Genomic DNA, 16,863 nt, shown 5'->3' on the forward strand with positions numbered 1-16,863 from the left:
CATAAGATGAAGGAAAAATAAAAACCATGAATGGCCAATTTTTATCGGAATGCATGCTGGAACTTAGCAAACCAAGCTTAAGGCTGTCCATCGAAAGTAGGTCCAGTTTTCTCAGTGCATGTCCTTAAACACTGGACCTTGAGCTAGTGCATTTTTGAAGGCTCATCAACCTAGAATATGTCTGTAACACTCCAAAGAATTTCTGTCTACCTCTTTAGAGTTCATGCTACCAAATTCCTCATCTACTGTCCCCTGCGGTAGGTTTGCTCCAATGACTGTGCCAGAATACAGTTAGGAGTAAAGGTTGGTTTTTAGAACAGATTTAAATTTGGGAGACAATGCATGCTGCTTTAAATAGAGCAAAAGACATTCCTCAGTCGAAAAGATCATTAACGGCTAATTGATTTTCCTAGTTGAGACCCATGATCTTTATGAGAAAATTTAGATTTTTCACAGCCTGCTGGGCAGAAAATCTGGATTTTATAAAGGACACGGAGGCTAATATTATGCAAATCTCCTTTATTACCACAGCTCAGCAGCAATAATGGAATAGAACTTTGTGAACATTCTAAAGAGAAGACTAGTCCCTCTCTGACCAGGCATCTTCCTTCTTGTCAGGCTGCGAAGAAAGATGATCAACGTGAGGAAAAGATTAGGGAAACAGGATTCCAAGGAATACATTTTCAAGATTCCAACGAATAAACTTTCAGCATCAGAATTCCAACAAATAAAATTTCAGCTTCTGAACCAGTAGATTTTAATCTGAAAAAGAAGAATACATTACCAAGATATTGTTCAAACAAAAAGGGTGGGTTACAAATCATTTAAAAATAGAGGCGGGATAATATTAGCCTCCGTGTCCTTAATAAAATCCAGATTTTCTGCCCAGCAGGCTGTGAAAAATCTAAATTTTATGGCACGACACGGAGGCCATATTATGCAAGTTCAAAGTGCATTAAGAACATTATCAATCACATTAGAGATTGGTCTAAAGTAGCAGGATCTAAACATACTATCATTAGACCAGTCTGCCGCCTTAAGAATTTCTTGTAAACCACCACCAAGAAAATAGGCTTTAGAAGCAGAAGCGCCCCTAAGGGAATGCGCACCAAAAATAGAGGTGTTCACACCACTTTCGCACATAACTCCTTTCACCCATCTGGCTAGAGTTGGAGAAGAAACTCCTTTATGGGGAGATCTAAAGGAAATCAATAATTGAGTTTCATTTGATCTTAGATTAGCAGTCTTCCTCTCATACTCTTTCAGACATTTAACCACGCAGAGTCTTTCATTCTGAGGAAAGAAGGGGTAGAAAATAGAGGAAGATAAAGTTTTAGTTCTTCTCTTAAGATAGAAACATACACCCTCTGGTTGAAAGGATCTGCTAGAAATATCTAAAGCTTTGACATCGGAGGTTCTTCTGAAAGATACCAGGCATAATAAAACAGTAAGTTTGAAAGAGATACGTTTCAAAGAAAGGGAAGAGTTCTCCCCCCAGGATGATAAGGTCCGGAGTACCAGTGTTACGTCCCAAAGGGCGGTATATTTAGCAGTTGGAGGCTTAATGACTCTCATGCTTCTCATGATTTTTTTAGTGAGTAAATTTTGTCCAACGGAGAGACCATCAATGAGAGAATGGCCTGCAGAAATTGCAGATCTATAGACATTAACGGTTCTATAGGAGAGTCCTGAAGTAAAAAGTTCAGAAAGGTAGTTGATAACATAAACTAGATCAACTGAAACGGGATCGTGACTTCGTTGAAGACACCAGCGAACCCATTTGCTCCATGCCAGTCGATATGCCTTTCTTGTACCTTGAGCCCACGACTCAGAAATGAGTCTGAAAGCATTTGGCGAAAGCCCAGGGATTTGCCATTGTCTCCTGAAATCCTCCAGGCCGTCAGAGTTAGAAGACCCTGATCCACGAGGGGGTGGACGTCTCCCTCTGGACCCAAGAGTATTTCCCTGAAAGGGGGTATTAGAATTGGAAAGTCTATGCACATTTCCAGAATGACTGGAAACCAGGCTTGGGACCTCCAAAGAGGAGCTATTACAGTTATGATGTCGTGGTAGCGTCGAGCATGAAGGAGAAGCCGAGGGAGTAAAGCAAACGGCGGGAAGGCATAAGGTCTCAGACCTCTCCAATCTTGTAGGAAGGCATCTACATTCTGAGCTTGAGGGTCCGGTCTCCAACTGAAGAATTCTTTCAGTTGTGTGTTTAGACGATCTGCAAAAAGGTCTGTCTTGTATGGACCTCATATTGATTGGATGGCCAAAAAGATCTGTCTGTCTAATCTCCAGTTGCTCGAATCTCTGAAATTCCTGGAGTACCAGTCTGCGACACTGTTGTTCAGGCCCGGGATATGTTCCGCTATAACCGAAATACCTTTGTTCAAGCAATATTCCCAAAAGCTCTTGGCAAGGTCTGTTAGGCCCTTGGAATGTGGACCGCCCAGTTTGTTGACATAGCGGACTGCCGAAACATTGTCCATGCGTAATGTCACACAGCATTTCGCTGTTTTGGGTGTAAAACAACGAATTGCAAATGAACCTGCCAGTAATTCTAAGCAGTTGATATGCAATCTCTTCTCTTGAGTGGTCCAACGACCGCCTGTGGAGTATTTCCCACATCTCGCTCCCCATCCTTCTAAGCTCGCATCTGATTCTATTATCAGATCCGGTTGTTCCCCGAAGATGGCTCTCCCATTCCATGCTTCCGCATTCCTGAGCCACCAAAGCAGTTCCGTCTTTGATTCCTGATTCAAAGAAATCATGTGGGAATATGAATGGTTCGATCTTAGAGCGCTCGCTTTTAGTCTTTGGAGTGCCCGATAATGGAGGGGTCCCGGGAAGATAGCTTGGATTGTCGAAGAAAGGAGGCCAACGATTCTCGCTAGTACTCTCAGAGGGAAGGTCTTCTTCACGAGAGCCTTCCTCAACTCTTTCCTTACTTTCCTGACTTTTTCGGAGGGTAATTTCAGTTCCGCTTTGAGAGTGTCTACCGTAAAGCCTAGGAATTGTGTTTGTTGTTCGGGAATAGTACAAGATTTCTTGGTATTTATGATGAAACCCAGATGTTCCAGGACCTGAATTGCAAGGTTTGTGTGGAGAGATGCAGTCTCTTTCGATTGGGCCATTATAAGGATGTCGTCTAGGTATATGATTAGTCTCACCCCTCTCTGCCTGAGCCAGGCGGTTACAGGGCGTAAGACCTTGGTGAAACACCAGGGGGCGGACGACAGACCGAATGGGAGACTGCAGAATTGGTAAAGTTTTCCCAGCCAAGTGAATTGAAGGAATTTTTGGTGGGGTTCCCAGATGGGAATTGTTAAGTAGGCGTCTTTCAGGTCTAACCTCGTGAGCCAGTCCCCTTTTCTCAAAATATCCCTTAGGAGGTGAATGCCCTCCATTTTGAAATGTTGGTAAACTACCCAACAATTTAAATCTTTTAGGTTTATTACTGGCCTCTGTTCCTTGTTTTTCTTCTCTACTAGAAAAACATTGCTGAGGAAACCTTGTGTTTGCGCCTCGACAATTGCCCCTTTTTGTAACAGTTCTTGTACTTCTTTGGAGACTAAGTCTCGATCTTTGAGAGAGAAAGTGATCTCGCGAGGGGGATGTGTTTGAAAGGGAGTACCCAGAAAATCTATTTTGTAACCCTTTACTGTATCTAAAACCCAGTTGTCTTGTGTTACTAAGTTCCAATTCCGAGCGAATTGGCGTAGTCTCCCTCCCACCTTTGGAGGGATATCTGAATGGTCTTTCAAGGTTCCTACCTGAGGAAAAGGAACGTTGTCTCCGTTCGCCTCTGAAGATGCGTCCTCGGTTCCTCTGTCTCTGCGGGAAGAATTGGGATCCATAGTTGTTGGAGCCGTAGTTGCTGGAGAATCTTCCTCCTCGGGTGTTAAAGGGTCTAGAAGATTGAGTTCCGCGGCCGGGGAAACGACCCCGTATTCTCCCGGCCCTGGCAAAAACTCTATCGTTGAATACTCTTTTGATATCTTTCTGTGATTTTTTAATTGAGCTGAACGCGCTCACATACTTAGCCATTTCTTTAATGAAGTCCTCGCCAAAGAGGAGACCTTGTGAGTCGGGACCTCCGTCTTTTTTGGCTAGTTCAATGAGTTTAGGATCTATTTTAAGTAGGACTCCTTTTCTCCTTTCGGTGGAGATGGCGGTATTAGCATTGCCGACAAGGCATATTGCTCTTTGCACCCATTCTCGTAGTTTTTTGACGTCGATTTGGTTATTCCCTACGTACGCAGATTCTGTCATCTCGAATATTTTAGCAAGAGGTCCTATTACATCGAGAAGACGATCTTGACAAGATTTAAGTCCTTTATCCAGGCCTTTCCTAGGATCTCTGTTATTTTTGGCTATAAAAGCCACGACCTTAGGGTCTAACTCTGGGGTCATTGCGACCTTATTTGGTAGGGATGGGCGTGGGCATTCAGATCTGAGTCTAGATCTCACTTCTTGGGGTATTTCTCTTCTGAGCCAGAATGAAAGGTAGTCAACGATATGTTGCGAGGGGGTCCATTCTGGGGAGAGTGGGTGCTTAATTAGGAGGGGATCAAACATTTCTTCCCCGAAGGGGTCTAGAGGCGTACTGTTAGAGGCTGAGGCCTTAGAAGTCCCTTCTAAGCTTCCGCTTCGTCTAGCATTGTCATCCTCCACATCTGTATTAAATCCTGATGAGCACGATAGCTCAATCTCTTCCTCACAGCTTTCGTCGCTGTCGATGTGGGTAGGAAGTTCTGGGCCTATACCATGCCCATCTGGGGTGCCCGAGGCACCAATCTGGTCAGCGCCCCTAGGGCCTGTAGGAATAGAGCTCTTCAGCTTTTTTGCGCCTTTTTTGGATTGAGTTGGGATAATGGCCCTTTTTTTGTTACCTTTAGGTATCCCATTAGTTTTACTGGTAGAGGGTAGATTGGAAAGGGAGTCCAATTTTTTGTTAATAGTGTCGTCAATTGAGCCTAGGGCTTTCTCTAGAGCTTTATTGACGAGTTCCTCTAGTTTTTGGTCGAGAGATGGTGATGTAGACATTTTAGTTATTGTGCCTCTAATAATATGTTGCCTCTGATAGTAGCTATGGTTTTTCCCCTCTTTTTTTTTTTTTTTTTTGATGATTTTAAGCAGTAACGAGGTGAGCTAATTAATCGGAAAAATTACCGATTAAAAAAACGCGAGGTCTAGGGGTACTAAACAGCTGATTTGGTTGTGAAGGAAAAACGATCGTTGATGTGCCGAAGGAAAGACGGTAGTTGAATAATTGGTTGTTACGCACGCATCGGCGTGTGTGTTGTTTGCTAAGGTGCTTTCCTTTAAGGCGTGAGGGAGGTTGGGTGAAGACGCAGACGCGGCCACGAGCAAGGTGAGAGTAGCGCGAGCCGCGCTAACCGGCGGGGGATGTGATTTTTTAAAACGAAAGGGATTGGGTGATATCCCTGATACTGACGGTACCGCTCTAGCGGAATTGGGGGCAATGGAGAGCGAAGGTAGCGCGAGTGTGTCCGCGCAAGATGTTAATAGGTCGTAGGAAGGTGAGAGAAGCCTCGCAATCGGGGGCGATGGGGGCAATGGAGAGCGAAGGTAGCGGAGAGTAAAACAGACGAGGTAGAGAAAAAGGTCACTGCTGATAAGGGTAGATAAATCATATTTACAAGAGGTAAATAGCCTTACGAGGTAGGGGAAACGCTCATTGTTGGTAAAAGTAGACGAATCATATTTACAAAAGGTAAACAATCTCACTGGTATCATACATGATAATATTATATCAACTTTCAGATATACAAGCATTCAGCATGCATCATAAATAAAGTTAAATCAGGTTATAGTACTAAGCTTGGAGAGATAGTACTTATCTTTCTGAGCAGCAGCAACAAAGAAGGAAGATGCCTGGTCAGAGAGGGACTAGTCTTCTCTTTAGAATGTTCACAAAGTTCTATTCCATTATTGCTGCTGAGCTGTGGTAATAAAGGAGATTTGCATAATATTAGCCTCCGTGTCGTGCCATAAAATCTATTTCTTTGAATGTTTTGTTCATAATTGTCAACAACGGCTCTCCACTTGCTATGATATTCACTGAGCAACTGTTAATCTGATTATATATAAAATGGTATTAAGATAACCACAGACCTGCTTAGAATTCACTTGGATATTTTCCCATGTCGGTGTGAGTTTGGGCCACGTACAAAAAATCATTCGCTCTTGGTGTAGTGTTGAAAGGCAACATGAACTTTACTTGGGTGGAAACCATATGTTGTTTTTTTCCTATTTTAACAGAAAAATCTATTGGGTAATTTCGGAGCACCAAACATCTACCAAACCATAAGTCTTAATTGCTTCACCACAGTTGTTCCAATTGATTGCTTTTTCTCCTGTTGAATTTAACGAAACATCTTATTTTTCCATATTTTGCGGACCACATAGTAGGGTTTTCCAAGATAGAACTTTTATTTCAGGTTTTTGTATAGTTTCGCCCTCCCTTCATTCGTCTTTGGGTGCCATGTCACACCTGTCCTGATCACTTTTCCGACCCAGTCTACATTTGTTTGCTTTCAGTAAATCAAGACTGTTAATTGTTTAGATTAAATCCACTTTGCCTTCCTAGTTTTAGGTCTAGTTTACAAGACTGTTTAAGCATGCATAATGTTAGCTTATTGGTGAGATGCTTGTAGCAGCATGCAGCAAAATACCAAATGCAACAGCTGTCCTAAAATAATAGGGTATTCTTCCTAAAAGCAGAGCAATTGTTACAATGTCTATTCTTTCGTATATCCATAAATATATGATCTTGTTCCACTGCTGTATTTTAGACCATATAAGAATGATGTTATGTTAGTGATTCTTGTAGAGCGCAAATTGCTACTCGTAAAAAGTATCCTTGCTCTAAGAGCTGAGCAAATCACTGCATAGCCATATCTCTAAATTATTCTTAAGCAAAAAGCAGGGTTGTAAGAAACTTTTTTAAAGAAAGTGTGATGAAATCGTTCAAAGAGTAAGCAGTACACCGTGTGGTGTTTTCTGTTTATATATATTAATGTTCTGCCTCCAGAAAGTGACTTCTTAATCCTTGGGATCCCCAGATTAGGATTGTTGGCTGAGTGAGGAAGGCAGTTAGGGGTGTACCTCAAAACCTTTTTCTGGAGTTACTGTGGTCCTATAATGTGGATTGTCTGATGGATCATACACGGGATCCAGGCAAGTAATGGTAGTATATGTTTGAATGCAGTTATATGTGCTCTTCCACCAAGTCCAGATCTGTGCATTCTTAAGCACCTGAAGTTTTGATGCCAATTTTCCACCGTTTTAAAGTCAAAAATGGAAACAAAAGTTTCAGCAGCTTAAGTTGGAAAAATCAGATAAACATGGTTTTATTTACCCGAGTGTTGAGAGATAACTTGTCATTGAGATGCACATAAAAGTTCCTCAACGCGGAGTTATGTAACGGGGATGCTCTGTGACCAAATAGCCTTATCGGAGCTAAGTTTTAGAACCTTATTGAACATCCATTTTACTGTGGCAGAGAGCCATTCTTTACATTGTGTATTGTTAAACTCATGATCCTCATACATCCACAGAATCCACTGCGCAATATCACCATACATTGCAAAATGGAACCCAGTGGACTGGGTCAGTTTGGCTTATGGGGCGGCATAAATATTAGAAAGCGTGAGACTTGGTGATGATCCATGTGGAACTACATGGTCTACCGTAAATATTTTGTATAGGGCTGAGTGAATCTTTAATTTTTGCTTGCACCCCTCGAGATTAGCACAGAGCCAATTCATGCCTGCCTTCTGACACCTATATCTGAAAGCCTATCAAGTAGGATCATATGAGAGATGGTGTCAAAGGCAACCAAAAGGTCTAACAGTTTCTGCTGAATTGTCTCTTTTATCCAAAATTTACCTTTGTTGATCACTGTGACTATGCATAGCTCTGAAACCAAACTAGCTGCCTCCAAGATCTTATAGGAGTGTTATAATGTAATGAGAATAATTCAAATGCTTCTCCAACATCTTAAATGGTGCCAGCAGTAAGAATCCCGGTTGAAAATTTGCAAGATGGCTGGATTGTCAGTTTGGTATTCAAGGTTAGGGGTGATAACTGCATGCTTCAAAATCAATTAAACTGAAGAAGATATTAAAAAGATCTTGCACATGTCCATCAGAATTGGTACCAACGAACTCAAGCATAAGTCTAGCAGATTAACAGAACAGGTATCCTTCGGGAATCCTAATTTCCTTGAACAATAGTTCAAGGGTCACCTGCGGGGTGAGAGATTCAAAATTTAACTATAACATTCCAAAGTCCGGCTGGCACTAGTTGGCTCACCCAATTTTGTCACTACTTTATCATAAGAGTTATAGAATGTCTCACAGGTTTTAATTATTTTTTGATAAAAGAAAACCACCAAATTATTGCAATTCTCTTACACATTTATGCATTTCAGATTAAAGAAAGCATTTACGATTTTGAACATCTCCTTACTTAATCAAATTGATGGATTCTAAGACTCACCTAGCGAAGTGCTCTCTTTTTGAAGTGTTGATCTAGGTTTTAGATTTGCAAAGTTACTTAGGATATTACTATTTCTACTCAGAAGCAAAAATCTTTGAACCTCATTCTTTCTAGTTGCTTCTCCAGTGTCGCTGGACATAACTCATTTGAGAACCAAGGTGTGGAAGGTCTATTCCTTCCGTCCTTATTTAATTGTAGAAACTACATCTAACACTGTTGCATTCCATTTACTCGATGATTTGTTCAGAACTTGAACTTTTGTATGCTTAGAGTCAAACAGTCCAGACGTTTAATCAAGGGCCCATTTTACCATTGTTTTAGCTGGCAAGTTTCTAAGAAGTTGCTTGTCCCATCTTGGGAAGGACAATCCACCCATAGATTAAAATGATCAAGCAGCACTAGATTAGTGAAATTTAAAAAAGTATACTGATACGAAAATGTTGACCCACCCCCTGCAGTCTGTACCTATCTCTATCTTGTCTGATCAGAAGAAGAGAAAGAAATCCTTACAGTAAAAAAATTCTACTGAAGTTAATGCTATGAGGGTTAAGGAATCAAAATTGATGCCAAGATTTCCATGATTCTACAGGTGTCAGCAGTGGTGGGAACTTGTCAGCTTCCTGATACAGCTGCGGAAACTTGCCCCTCTGCTCACCTTTGCTACACTCAGACAGGCGGTATCAGCAATGATATTGTCGCATCTGGACTATGGCAACTCCCTGTATATCGGCCTCCTGCGACAACTGCTTTCCAGTTTACAGGTGATTATGAACGATGCTGCCAGATTAATCTACAGAGTTCCCAGACGAGCCCACGCCACCCCTCTACTACATCACCTGCACTGGCTCCCGGTTAGACAGAGAACAAAGTTTAAAGGCCTCTGCATTGCACACAAAGCCATTTATGGCCAAGCCCTGAGATATATCAAAGATCGTTTAGCCAACTACATTCCCAGTAGGGTGCTTCGATCTGCGGAGGCAAGCTTACTGGTCTGCCCTCGCTTCAGCTTGTCTTCCATTGGAGGTAGAGCCCTTTCAGCATCCATCCCCCAAATCTGGAACAACCTGCCAGAGAATGTATGGAAGGAACAGGCCCTCCTCCCATTCAGGAAGAAGTTGAAGACAGTTCTTTTTTCGGAAGCCTGGGGTATCATCTAACAGCTGACATTTCCCCATTTGCTCGGATAGGTGCACTCTCTTATAGTGCTTAGAGACCTGTAGGTGATAAGGCGCTTTACAAATAACAATTACAATACAATACAACCTGTTGAACTAAGCAAATATCTCTAAAAGTAACTGCGAGCCATCCTCCACTTCCTTTTGTCCAATGTCATATATAATTATATTGAATCCTGGTGGGATCACTTAAGCATATATTGGATTGGACCATTCCTGCAACCAAGTCTCTGAATGGTGGATTACTGCCTCTAAAGAAAAGGTGAAAATGTGATCAATTTTTGATTTCCTCTAACATTACATTCACAGACGTCGAGTTTGGTTACAATGGTTATTCTGTCTAGAGTCCCTTATCATGCCTTTTTCATGCAAAATTATGCTCTTTTCCGTTTTAGTTATCTTGTGTGAGAGGCTTGGATGGCCAGTCCCTTTCTTTGCATGAGGCTTAATGACCAATGCCACCCATAGTGCCAAAGATACCATATCCTGTGGAGTAAAATGTATTACATCCCTCCCACACATCCTTGCTGTAAGGGAGGTTTCTGAGATGCCAGAGCAATCACATTTTGGCTAAATATGCAGCAGATTTTGGTAACAGAGGAGGACTTTATTCACCACTGTAGCACAAAACCAAAAGGAAGCAGTTCTAGTGATTGGGACTGACAATAGAGTGAAAACCCCCACAAAGAGTGGGCAGAGGCTATGGAGGAGAGGATGGTCGACTGGAGGAGTTAGGAAACCCAGCCACTACAGAACAGTGCTTGTAATGGCCAAGGAAGATCAAAGGCAATTGACTGCTGCAAACGCAAAGTGATGTCTTGTATTACAGAAGAGTCCGATTGTTTAAACCTACTGTTCTTTAGCAAATTTTGAAATAAATTATGGTTAAAAGAAGAACGATTTTACTGATTTCTGATCCTATTTACTGTTGTGATGAAATTTACTTGCGTTCAGATGTGATGATTCCAAACAAAATTAGGTGAAAGCAAATGCCAAGCAAATGAAAGAGGAACAGAAACCTCCACCTGCATCAATACAAAAGTGTGAGGGCATTGACCACACAATGGACTTTGAAACAATTTGATAACCTGAGTGCTTATTGCCAACCATTCAAACAGTAGCTTAGGTTGACCTCCCTACTACTATACCCATGCCAATTTCTTTCCTTTCATGTAATATGACATATTGTTTCTTTTGGTCTCATGACAAATGCAAGTGTTACACAAATCATCCCATATCACTGAATGCCCATGCTTAATGATTCACACAACTAAGGATCCTCTATGTTAGAATCACAAAGCAGATCGTCTGGTAATTCAACTGCCAACAGCAAGTAAAGCAAATCATATCAGAAGCCAAATAGAAATACTCTCCCACATAGAGGAACAATAAAGCAGATATATCTGTCAAATAAATGCATAAAGGAAAGGATTCCTTGTCATTAGGCATATCCAGATTTAGATTTATGAAGCATTGTTGGAACTTTCAAGCCGATGCATGCCTCCAGTGTAAGCCAGTGCAACTGTGTTGGTCTTTACCCGTAATGTGTTGGTTACAGTGCTGCTTGCCAGTATTGTGGAAGTTGAAGGCTTTACCACTGCACAGAGAACTGCTATAATTTAGTTTGGTTCTAGTAACACAGCATTCTTGTAAGATTAAAGGTTGATACTGTTTCGACGAGGTAGTTGGTGTACTGTATAATTTCTTGATTGATCTTGGGCTCTATGGACATCAGTTGATTAAAAAAAATAACTGACTTGCTGTTGAATCAGATTATTAATGTTGTTGATGGGCATGCACTGCTACTCAGCTAGAGCTCCTCTCTGTTTTGTAGTGTGTACTTGAGATCAATTATTCTGTTTTCAAGCTATTGACTCATTTAGTTGGAGGGTATCTTATTTTGTTGATCCTGCAATACACCTTACCCAATCCAAGATATGTCCCAGACACAGCTAGTAAGCTAAAAAAAAGAAATACTTGCATGTTCTCACCATGCTTGTGAAAGCTGGCTTAGTGCAGTCATATAAATATTAAGGTTTACAGACAAGAGACGCCAAGTGCCATTGTCACACTATAACTGTGTCTTTTGGTAGATGAAAATGGCATGCATGTCCTTGACTCCTTTTATACCCCATAGCCTGTCAATCTGAATATCATGGTTTGGGCTCTCGGATTTCAGCAGATGCACAGCACCAGAATTTTTATAAGTTTGTTTTTGTGATCAATCATAGCTGTTTTTGCAAGTTAAACCCAGACTGCCATTCACCTGGGTGTCTATTCTCCTAGGTGGAAACTTTAAAACTGGCATTTACAATGCAATAGGTCTCGCAGTTACGAGATTTCGAGCTATTGGCATTGTAAATGGCAATGCCTTTTATAATATTAAAAGGCTTTTGCCAAACTTTGACCAGTAGGTCAAAGGTTGGGAAAAGCGAGGCCTATTGTATTGCAGAGCGCGGTTTCAGTAAAGCGGGAGCCGCTCTCCCCATGAAAATAAAAAATTAAATTAAAAAAAGAAACAGAGTGCTGTGTTCCTGAAGCGGACACCGCGATCTCCTTAAAAGTTATCTTTTTAAAACCGGCGCCATTTTACTGTGAGTGCTGTGGAGGTAGGTGACAGCGACTTTTAAAATTTTGAATGGCATAGCAATCCGTACAAAAAGCGGCTGCCATTGTCCTGTGTATGCGCACTGCAAATACAAGAAGCAGCCACCATTGTCTCCATTAGTCAATAAACAAAATAGTGCTCACCAACTTATTACGCAAGTGTAACAAGCCAAGTAAAAGGTCCAGTCGTTATGGGAGGTAACAAATACAGACAAGGTGGTACCAAGGAGGGACTAACAAGCCTATTTACTAATCCGAAGCCAGCATTTACGAAAGACAGTGACACAAGCCTATGACACATATGGATGGAGAGTGGGTGGGGCGTCAAGTGCATTCTCCAATACAGCATGCCTCGCAGACCAGCGTATGTGTGCTGCCTCTAGGTTTGACCTAAAAGCTGCTAAGTGTGTGTGGGTGTGAGAGTGGGCTCTAGATCTACGAATACAGCACAATTGAGACTGACGGACAAGAGAGAGAGAGGAAAGAGTACTAGTAGAAGAGAGAAGACATAGAGCAACAGGTGTGTTAGTGTGAAAGAGGTGATTAAAAGAGAGAGCCTCTAGTGTCCCTGTAGGAGCCCCTCAGGAACCTGCCAAATGTGTATTTGAAAGAGCTTTCCTCAGCCTGATAGTCCAAGGTCACCCTGAGGAAGTTTGGAGGAGCTGGGAGCAGAGAGCTCTGGAGCCCAGCAGAGTACATCTGAAGTCATACTTCGATAACATTCTGATCTCCTGAGTGATGTGTATAGCTCACCAACCTCTGCCCACAACCACACAACCCAAGGTTTAGACCTACTTCTGTCTGCAGAACCCCTCTATGTGATGTGTGAAACAAGAAAAATCTAAGGACCACCGCTGGGAGTGGTGCTACCTAGAGGCCACAGACGATCTGTTTGTGCAACTGATCTACCCCTGTCCACAAACCACCTTTAATTATCAAGCACATTTGGCACCATCCACAGATCAGCCACTAAGTGTGAAGCTACCACAGTCTAAAGAGCTCCTTTATGTGGTTATATAAGGAACTAGCAAAGTACACATACCACCCTGTGCTGATTTACCCCATTCACAGGCTGTAGAGCTGAACTACTTCTGTCAACAGAACCTTCTTCATGTGCATGAAGCTACAAATGTCCACATACCACTCTGGGGTCTGGAGCTGGTCTACTGCTATCAACATACCACCTCGGTGTGTAAAGTGAAGCAGGCAGTATCCAAAAACGACCATCCCCAGGTGTGGAGCTATCACAGCCTACAGACCTCCTTTGTGTTTAACTAACACAGTTAACAGACCACGTGGTTGTTGAGCTGATCTATTGCTGTTCATAGACCTTATCCATCTGCATGGAGCTACCACTGTCCACAGACTGCCCTATGGTTTGGAGCAGTTCTACCCTTGTGTAAAGTACAGTTGGCACTATCCACAGCCCCAGTGTGTGGACCTAGCACAATCTACAGACCTCCTTTATATGTGGTACGAATACAGTCCACACACTGCTACCCCCTTGTGTAGAGCTGTCACTGCCCACAGACCCCTATATGTTTGGAGCTACCACTCTCCACAGACCACGACTGATTGCAGAGCTGATCCACCCCGTTTACAGATCTCCCCCCATATGTGTGAAGCGATCACTGTCCACAGACCAACTCTCACATCTTTATCCTGATCTGCTCCCTGCAGTGCTGCCCCAGTGATCAGACATCTATCTAGCTTTCATGATAGCATCCCTGTTCCAGGCCGCATAATTCACCGCTATCCAAATAATGAGACATCAGCAGAGCTCTCACAATACATCTTTACCCAAAACTGCACTCTGCTGTCCAATACTAAAGCACTCCCAATGCACCTTCACCTGAAGCTACTCCTTGCAGTGCTGTCCCAGAGAGATGCACCAATCCCCTTCCCCCAAGGGATTCCAGTCCTCACTGCACACCCACAGAGCTCTCGCAATAAAATCTAGGCCCTTTCACAAAGCACCTCATTCCTGAGTGCAGAATTGTGTCACTGGAGTCTGTGTAGCTCACATTCTACCAATTGCATGGTGCTGTAGCGCCGGTTGTCACAATGTTTTTCTAGCTCCGTACTGAGTCACGCACAAATCTCTTGCAATGCTTTTCGATTGAGATTTCCCGTCCCACCCTACCATCCTACCAACAATATTGTGCTTTTCGGAGACTAACAAAGCTCCTTAAGAACACATATTTTAACTTGCATCATGCACTGTCATTGAAACAAGAATCCCCAGTATGCATCTGTACACTGACTTGAGGTATGCACTAATATCTTAGTCCTGGTGTCTCCTAACTTACATGGTCTATAACTCTGGCAAACTACCTCTTTTCCCATTTACAGCATGCACTGATATTGCAATGATGTTCTATGGCATAGAAATTCACTGCCTTCTTAAAAACTGTATTACAGTCTTTGATTATGGTGTGGAAGCAGCACAATTGAGACTATGACAGACAAGAGAGAGAGAGGAAAGAGTACTAGTAGAAGAGAGAAGACATAGAGCAACAGGTGTGTTAGTGTGAAAGAGGTGATAGTTCAGGGGGTGAATGCACCTGTGTACTCTTCAGGCTGAATCCCAGGTGAATTCAATAGTTTTTCCTCATCTTAATGGGCACCGAGATCCACACTGCAAATATTCGGCTCATACTGGTTCAATACTTCGGGTATTTTTATTTTGGGAATACGGAATAACTGCAGTGTTCTACGCTATTCCTTATAGAATGGGGACAACACTGAAATTTGGTCTTTCCACACCTATTTTGGCATGGCACCTTTGCAAAGTCTGGGACATTTACTGGGAACAACTTCCTCTATTTCTGATCGAGTGAATTTGACCCCAGAAAAATCTAGGGCAATTGATCATGAGGTAACATTGCACACAAAATGAGTGCACTGCCTGCAATATTAGCTTGAGTGCGGGCTCCATTTGCACCCAAATTGGTATTCAGAGGCCACTCATAATAAGGGCCTAAACCTTATCTTCTTGGGAGCACCTGTAGGAAAGGGATAGCCATAATGCAGGGGGGACCACCTATCCCCCGCCCCTTCCCGGAGGGACGGCTTCAGGCAGCTGGCAAATGGCGGGCTGAGCTCACAACCAGAACTGCAGCAGGGGAATGGGGCGGGGGGGGGGGTATATCCCCTCCCCCTTACCATAAATTGGTCTTTTCAAGGGCAAAATTACAAGTGCAAAAGCGGCTTGCTAACATATGGCAATTCCACCTGGTGAAATGCGGAGCCGGCAGCAGGGTCTCGCCAGCATTGAATTACAAGTCTCAACTTTTCATAGTTTGAGGGCAGCCTCCGTCTTTTTAAGAATTTGTACTCATGTGCACATTCCACCAGGGTCATTCATTCACCTATTACCCCCTGTCACACAGGCACACGTCTGCGGTGTGCACTAAGCGCTTTAGAAGGAGTCTACCTTTATACAAATGTTTCCTACACTGCTTAGAGCCACCTGGTGCCCGGGGTCGCTCTCTCTTTAGTTTCCTTGCACAGCTGTCGCTATTGACATCTGACCCCCCCACCCCTCCCCATCCCTTGGAGCCTGGGTTGTGCTGTAGAAAAACACATAAATATAGTATATTAATACGTTGAGCAATAGTAACACTTGTAATTTAATTTACAGTGACAACAAGTGTCAAAAACTGTAATACTAAGTGCCATACTAATTGTTATGATTTTCATACATTTCTTTATTATTAGTCTTTTTTGCTGAAACAATGCTTCGTAGGTCTGGGCGTTAAGTGACTACAGTTTCAGACAAAACAAGCATTTGCAATACAATAGATCTTGCATTTACGAGAGTTTAAGCTATTTACAATGGCAATAGCTCAAACTCATGTAAATGCGAGAACTCGCTCGCCATTGTCCCGGGCTGCTTGAAAGTAAAAGTGGACATGGCGGGAAAGCACGCCGCCTCCGCAGTAGTAGAAATCCATTAAAGAAAAAAGTGCTTACAAACTAAATAAGTCATGCTGTGTCGCATCCGAAGTAAAGGGGCCAGTCCCCATGGGTGTTTACAAAAGCAGACAAGGCGGTACCAAGGAGGGACTAGCAACCCTAACAACAACTCACAAGCCAGCTTTTACGAAGGACATTGACACAAGCCAATGAAAAATATGTGTGGAGAGTGGGTGGGCCTTCTCGGACATACTCCACAACAAGTCTCACAGAGCAGCGCAAGCGCGCTGACTCAGGCTCGTCCTAAAAAAGGAGATTTATTACAGGGTACTAATTAACATGGATAAAGAAATGTATAAAACTTTTTTTCATTAGAGGGGTGACATACTTCTTTTAGGGTACCTGAAGCAGAAAACATAACTGAGGAAATGCACGTTTTAAGATATATTCTTCAATCACTGCCAAGGGGGGGATGGACCAACAACAGTATGCTGTAACATCCAAAGTGGAAATGATTTCACCTTTTAATGCACTCGAAGTTAAAGAACAAGTAATAGCAAAGCTTGGACAACCTCACGTTAGAATGGGACATAGTCCAACGCCATCTCAGAACTTTCAGGGAGATGGAGAGCAT

The 16,863-nt window shown here is 42.6% G+C and overlaps 1 protein-coding gene across 3 annotated transcripts in view; it reads left to right on the plus strand.

Moving 5' to 3' along the window:
* GOLGA4 (golgin A4) overlaps positions 1-16,863 on the plus strand; it is an 853,888-nt gene that overhangs the window by 239,383 nt on the left and 597,642 nt on the right. The window lies entirely within an intron of this gene.

The sequence above is a fragment of the Lissotriton vulgaris genome, chromosome 4_1, assembly GCF_964263255.1.
Source record: "Lissotriton vulgaris chromosome 4_1, aLisVul1.2, whole genome shotgun sequence".
NCBI lineage: Eukaryota > Metazoa > Chordata > Amphibia > Caudata > Salamandridae > Lissotriton > Lissotriton vulgaris.